This window comes from Eutrema salsugineum, unplaced genomic scaffold (assembly GCF_000478725.1).
Source record: "Eutrema salsugineum unplaced genomic scaffold, Eutsalg1_0 scaffold_3, whole genome shotgun sequence".
In the NCBI taxonomy this organism is placed as follows: domain Eukaryota; kingdom Viridiplantae; phylum Streptophyta; class Magnoliopsida; order Brassicales; family Brassicaceae; genus Eutrema; species Eutrema salsugineum.
Genome location: NW_006256756.1, coordinates 15,812,490 through 15,817,918, shown reverse-complemented (window position 1 = coordinate 15,817,918; position 5,429 = coordinate 15,812,490). Strand labels below are relative to the sequence as shown.

Below are 5,429 nucleotides of genomic sequence, written 5' to 3'. Positions count from 1 at the left end.
CAAAGTGTCGTCTGCGAACTGGTGCTGCTCCTGTAAGAAGGTGACAACGCGCTCAAAGCGTCGTCCCTGTCTCTCAACTCTGCGCTCCAGATCGGAATGAGTGTGTGATGATGTAGATGATGAGGCGTGGCCGGTCGGAATGGATGGCTGAAAATGAGCACGGGCCGCAGCTGCATCACGCCTCGCCTTGGCCACTATGTACTGGCCAATGGTGAATGGTAGGCGAGGTACGGATGGCAGAAAATCATCGGATTCCGGAGTCCATCGAGGGCGTCCTCCGTTGCACAATCTCGGGATAGATGCTGAAGGTAAGCAGACTCGGTGCTCCTCGGTGCCAGTGCAATACTTGTAACCAAACCTGTCTGGATCGAAATCGGCGCGAGAGATAGTGTGATCGCGAGAGAGATAAAGTAGATCATACTAGACATCGGGAAGTGGTTCATCAGATGAGTAATCGAATCCTACAGCCTGTAGTATCGCTGTAACAGCACTCCCGAAAGCTGGAGTAGCGTCATCGCAACCATGTAAATCATGCTTCACCTTTACCATATTCTGCGATATGATCCAGGCAAAGCAGGCAAGTCGTGGATCATCCATAAACGGAATCTGAAGTGTAATGAGCTCAGTCTTCAAGACACCTCCCATGTTGGCTCTAGAGAAGATCGTGTGTGCTAAGAGTTTGTGCACAACTCTCACTGCTGGGTGGCTAAGAAGGGCTGACTTAGATCTCCCACTATCGTAAGCTCCATGACCCATCTCTCTCCATAGGTTAAGATCAGGTTCATCTTCAAGGTAGATGCCATCTGTGTACGGAAGCTTAAGAGCTTCACAAACCTCGGAAATGGTGAGAGAATAAGGCTGTCCGCGGATGGAGAATGACAAGATGCCATCTGATGCTCTTGGGTTCCTCCTCTTCGTGTGGTGGAGTGTAACGGTCGCTAAAAGCTCACGGACTAGCTCAGGATAAGTCGGAAGGTTCAGCTCCAAGTAGGGTCTCAGCTTAAGTGCATCGATGTACCAGATCACATCCTCTCTGATTCCAAGCATCTCGAGTGTATGATAATCAATGCAAGGCGTGGGTTTGATGTTCAGCTTCTTGAAACGCCTCGCATAGTCCACTCTCGGGTTTGTCTCCCTCCCAATGTATCGAATCTGTGGTGGCTCGGGAGGTGCTCGTGTTTCTCTTGAGTGCTGGAGCAATCTCATCACATAGCTTCTTCTTCTCGGTCTGGCTTGGTTCAGCATGTACTCTCCTAGAGTAGCATCGTCGGGAATGTCATCGGAGCTGCCACCAGTTCAACGGCTCCTTCGGGATCTGGTTTCATCCATTTTCTGCAAAATGAAATGATTCTTGGAAAAAAGAGTGAATTTGGATGCCAATTTTAACACATTAAGATCTGTTACACTAATACAAGTATAAAGAGACTAATTAAAACTATTAGCAAATAAAATTGATATTAAATCATAGAAGTCAAGTAGTTCATGACTAAATTCGGATTTTTGATGTCCTCAACATAGAAATCTTCTAAAAATCGGTTTTTATTAGCAATTTCCATGTGAATTCTAAAGATTACCCAATACTAATCACTAATCACACAAGACTAAATCAAATTCATCAATTTTGCTGTTCCAAATTCGATTTTTATGAAGCATGAAGAATCCAAATTTCAAAAATCTCAATTCCTCTTAAGCTAGGTGCTAAAATCGATTTTTAGATAACCTAAATGGATAATCTATCATTCTTAAGCTATTTCCACCATCAATAGACCAAGATTCTGGGTTTTTAAAGAAAACCCTAAGTTCAAATTCGAGTAAGAATGGCGAGTTTGAGGTTCATACCTTGCTGAAAGAGAGAATTGATGGTAGAATTGAAATCAGCTTCGAAAAAGTGTGAGGTTTGAGCCAACAATCTCTTAAAAAGCTTAAGAATTGAAAAATGTGTTCTTTCTCCTAAATCTCTAAGTTCTTTGGAAGAGAAGAGAAGAAAGAGCTTTGATCAAAAAAGTTTGTTTCTTTTCTTTAAAAAGTATTTTGAAGCAAAAACGGAAAATTTCTGGAAATTTTTAAGTTTACGGGAACTTACCTTTTTTTGTTTGCACATTAGGAAAGTTTAAAACTTACGGAGGATCTTTTCGGGCTTTACCGGGAACATTTCGGGAAATACCGGGAATCACCAGGCAAAACCGGGAATCACCAGGCAACACCGGGAATCACCAGGCAAACACCAGGCAACACCGGGAATCACCAGGCAAACACCAGGCAACACCGGGAATCAGCAGAAATCTGCGGAACCATCTCAACGACCAACGGCCGCGGTCAGGAGACGCGCAACCACGGTGGATGAGGGCTCGGCCGCGGTCGCATTCACGGTGCCGCGGTCGATGCACCGTTTGCCGTGGTCCCATCTGTTGCGACCGCGGGTCTTCCTCCTGCGGCCTATTTTTCAATCTTCTCGTCTTTGCCGGGCCGAGCAGCTAAAGACCTACCCTTTTTCTCCTTGGTTTTTCTAATTTTCTGATTGTTTTTTGTGTTTTTGTTTTATAAAATACCTAAAACTTAAAAAAGAAAAAGAAAGCATAAATTCTAAAAAGGAAAAGAAAACTAAAAGAAAGAGTACTTTAATGGGTTGCCTCCCATTAAGCGCTTTTGTTTTAAGTCGTTTAGCTCGACGTAAGCATGAGGAATCAGGCTGATTTGAATGGCACTCCACTTGATGTGCCTTTATCACTTCCGGTTGGTGGAGGTTTTAGTTCTTCTCCTTGAAGAGAAGTCTTCTTACCTTTAATCTTCTTTCGGACTTTAATGTTGTTCAGAACCCTTTTTGTGTTTTCGATCAGCTCCTGGATTTGGTCCTCACTAGTTTCCGTTGTATCTGGTGGAATGATGATCTTGATCTTTGCAAAAGCTTTCGGCTTCTCCTTTTCTTTCTCTTTTGGCCTGTTTCCTTTACTTGGAAATTCATCTAAGATAGTAGGATAGTACCTTTTTCTGTCCACATTGAGGAAAACAGCATGCCGGTTTGCGTGATCGATTATTGCTCCTACTGTAGCTAGGAATGGTCTCCCGAAATGAGTGGCCTCTCCTTGTCTTTATCCATCTCCAGGACTTGGAAATCTGCTGGAACAATCTTATCTCCCACTAGAACTTGTAGATCATGAATCGCCCCTTCAGTATCTTTTTGAGATGAATCTCCAAAAATAACCTTAACCGTCGATGTCTTTAAGGTTTTTATACCCAATTTTTCGGCAAATGTCTTAGACATGATGTTGACATTGGCTCCGGAATCGCACAAGCAGTCTGTAAACTTGATTCCTGAAATGAAACATTGGAAAACAAAACGTCCTGGATCATCGGCTTTGGTAAGCCTTTGAAACGGTGATCGTTCGGGTACCTTAAACGGTGGCTGCTTGGGATCAATATCCTTGTACAGTGGTACAAAGATTGGGGTTTCTTCTTTCTTTCCATCGGTTCCGGACTCTTCTTCGGGCAATGTTGTTATGGCGTTGCAAAACTTCTTAGGGTTATCTTCAACTCTTCCTGGAAGAACTCCACTTTGCCTCTTCATAGAGTTGGCTGTTTGGGCGACTTGCACATCTAACTTCTTTACGTGCGAAGATAAAGATTCAAACTTACCATTCAGATCATTGTACATGCAATCTACTTTCACGTTCACATCTTTAGATGCTTTTTCGTTCGTCATAACTAGCTGTTGGATTGACTGTTCAAGTCTACCGATTTGTGAAGCTAGCTGGTTCGTCGTGACTCCCTGCTGTTGTACAAATTGATTGTTAAAACCCGTACCTTGGTAGTTATATGGCTGTCGCGGTTGATATGGTACTATTCCTCCAAAGTTTCCACTTTGAAACTTGTTTTGGAAGGATTTTTGCTGAGGTGGGTAGTACTGATCTTGAGGATTCTCCACATTTGGATTGCGGTAAGAGAGATTGTTGTAATTTGCATTCCGGAAGTTTTTGTTGAAGTTGTTGTTGGAGCGATTTTAGTATGGCACCAGTGCTCCTACGTAGTTCACATCTTCTTCTTGAAATGCTTGATTAATGTGATCGATATCACTAGGTCCTTCCTCTTCTGCGCCATTGTTGGTTTCACAGGCATGGATCGGGCGATTGTTGCTCTTCAGAAACTGGCTCACCATGTTCTTCAACTCGGTTATCTCCTTGTTGTCTGTTCCGGCTTGCTTCATCGATCGATCATATTCAGGACAATCATTGCTATTGGCTTGAGCCAAATTTTCGATGAGGGCTCTTCCTTGAGTTATCGTCTTTTGCCCAAAATCTCCATTGCTAGCTGTATCAAGTGAAAGTTTGTATTTTGGTTGCAAACCTCGGTAAAATGTGCTCAGCAGGCTTGATCCATGAAATCCATGATGAGGGCAATCACGTTCATACTCCTTAAAACGTTCCCAAGCTTCATAGAAAGATTCAGTTGGCCCTTGTTGAAAGGTTGAGATCTTTGTTCTCAAATTGTTCGACCTTGACTTAGTGTAGAAGTGGTTCAGGAAAGCAGTTCTACATTCTTCCCAATTAGTAATCGATCCTGCAGGCAAAGACTTCAACCAACGGTGAGCTTTATCTGCTAATGAAAAAGGGAACAACTTACATTTTAAATAGTCAGGTGGAACTTTGTTTGTTCTCATCATGTTGCAAATTTCTTCAAAAAGCTCTATATGGTCCATTGGATGCTCAGAAGGAACTCCATGGAACTGGTTTTGCTTCACCAATGAGATGATTTGAGGCTTGACTTCAAACTCATTCCGGTTTGGAAATGGTACTTGAATCGCAGATCGATTCTGAAAATTTTGAGTAGGTGCATCAAAATCAGCTATGCGATGGTTCCTGGCTTGTCTTCGGTGTTGATTTGCTGGCGGAATGGGGCGGTGAATGCGTTCATTCGGCTGCATTGCTGGGTGGTCACCATCGGCTACATTGATGGGTGGATCAAGGTCTTCACGTCCTTCTCTCTCTCGGTTCTGGTGGTTTCTTGGAAGAACCTCATCCTCCTCTCCATCTTGTCGACATGATCCCCTTCTATGTGATCATTCTCTTCGTTTTCTCCATGTTCGGACCCGTCTTGGTCCATATTTAAATTTCGATTAATAGGATCTCCAGGCTGGTCGTCGTTGGCCATTCCTTGCGTTCGTATAAGTCTTCGAAGTTCTCTTTTGTGTCTGTCTATCTCGTCTAGAATTGGAATGTCTCCTGCAGGTCTATGCCTGGTATTCATGCAATTCAGAGAAAGACAAAAGAAGGGAAAGATAGTTCAGAAAAACTTTAAGAAAGAACTAGAGATCAGGTGTCTAGAGCAGAAGTTAAAACAAGAAAAATAGCAAAAGGCAGCTAAACAAATCCCCGGCAACGGCGCCAAAAACTTGATGCGGTGCTGAGTGTGTCAACTACGTGAGGGAACAAGTT

The 5,429-nt window shown here is 43.2% G+C and overlaps 1 non-coding gene across 1 annotated transcript; it reads left to right on the top strand.

Annotated features, from left to right (window-relative positions):
* The first annotated feature begins 4,376 nt into the window (after nucleotides 1-4,376).
* LOC112085666 lies at nucleotides 4,377-4,483 on the top strand. The gene has a single exon (XR_002898966.1). It is a non-coding gene; the product is annotated as a small nucleolar RNA R71 (small nucleolar RNA).
* Nucleotides 4,484-5,429: the final 946 nt, after the last annotated feature.